This window comes from Astatotilapia calliptera, chromosome 3 (assembly GCF_900246225.1).
Source record: "Astatotilapia calliptera chromosome 3, fAstCal1.2, whole genome shotgun sequence".
Lineage (NCBI taxonomy): Eukaryota > Metazoa > Chordata > Actinopteri > Cichliformes > Cichlidae > Astatotilapia > Astatotilapia calliptera.
The window spans coordinates 27,511,589-27,512,961 of record NC_039304.1 but is presented as its reverse complement, the minus strand read 5'-3'; the positions used below and the strand labels follow the sequence as shown (position 1 = coordinate 27,512,961).

General features: G+C 45.4%; 1 long non-coding RNA gene across 1 annotated transcript; it reads right to left on the bottom strand.

Moving 5' to 3' along the window:
- Window positions 1–424: 424 nt before the first annotated feature.
- LOC113019109 (uncharacterized) lies at window positions 425–1,373 on the bottom strand. The gene is made up of 2 exons (XR_003271945.1): window positions 649–1,373; window positions 425–562 (listed from the first exon to the last, which is right to left on the bottom strand). It is a non-coding gene; the product is annotated as an uncharacterized LOC113019109 (long non-coding RNA).

Here is a 1,373-nt window from a genome sequence, read left to right as displayed (position 1 = left end):
TAGTCCAATAATAGTTTTACGCGTGCTGAGGTGTTTTCGTAGTGTTTTATTGTTTCTTTTCTAAAGGGAATGGTTTGAAAATGCTTCCACCACTTGTTATTTTCAGCTCTGTGTTTGCGTGTGTACTGGGAAAAATTCACCGCATGCCACTGTGTCAATTTCCAATATCCACTGTCAATGTCCACGCACAGCCAATCACATAGTTTTCCTTTTTGAGTCATTTAGTTAATCAGTAATCAAAAACAGTAATTTAATTTTCTACTGATGCTTTTTACCTGATGGAGAGCTTTTATTTAAAAAGTCAGTGTCCTCAAAGACTGGTACGTTCTTTGATTTGGTATATTGTTTGTGATGGGAAGGTCACACATCAGCCTGTGGGTGTCACAAACAAGGATGCAGTGGACTCAAGAGCAGACTCAATTGCTCGTACTATGTACAATTTATTGAAAGGAAAAGGAACTTAAACAAGACTGGGTCTAACAGAAATCATTCGCAGGAACTGAGGGAGGCCCGAGGGCGGAGAAACGGACGTAGAACACAGGGAGAACACGGGCGGGAACTTCTGCAAACACAGGAGAAGGGTTTTACTGAATGGGAACCAATTAAAGGGCAGAGGTGAGTGGTACTAGAGGAGAGTCTTGTGCTTACTTGAAAACACCGGCTATTAGGCGGGGAAGGGGTTGCCGTGGGAGCGTTCCAGGGATGGTTGAGAGTGTGGGGAGGCTGGTCCAGGTTCCAAGGTGTCCAGGGAAGTTGAAGTATGGGCTGGAGGGCAGGCTGAGAAGAAGATGTGGTCCTAGGGTTCTGGGCAGACTGTACAACGGGACGGAAACAGAACCAGCGCTGCTGGTGAGTACGACGGGTGATGAATCTGGAGAATACAGGAGACGGAGAACACATTAACCCACGATCCAGGCACACAGAGTCCGAGCACAGAGGAGGCCAAGTTTACCACGGGTGGTAGCAGGACGAACTGGCGAGGAGTGGCAGGCAGTGCTGGCTTAAAAACCCTCTAGATGGAGCCCGGGAAATTGGAAGCAGGTGATGAGCAGGCCAACTCCACCCCAGGGGACGGACAACAGGAACCTGGACCACACCCGACCCGACACTCCCACAGCATATGACAGTGGGTGGAGCTTGGCATGTGGTTATTTGAATTTAATAAGTCAAATTAAATCAGGTGTGGTTAGAAATGGCTCTCCAACTGTTTGTCTCCTGTTTCTCTGTGGTAACTATTCTTTTATGCAAAGGTGAGAAAGAAGTTTTATTTTTATTTAATATTTTCTCATTGTGTCGTTTATTACAAGTTCAACTGCACCTCTTTAAAGACTATTGCAGATAAAAATGTGTTCTTTAGATACAAACAAACTTGT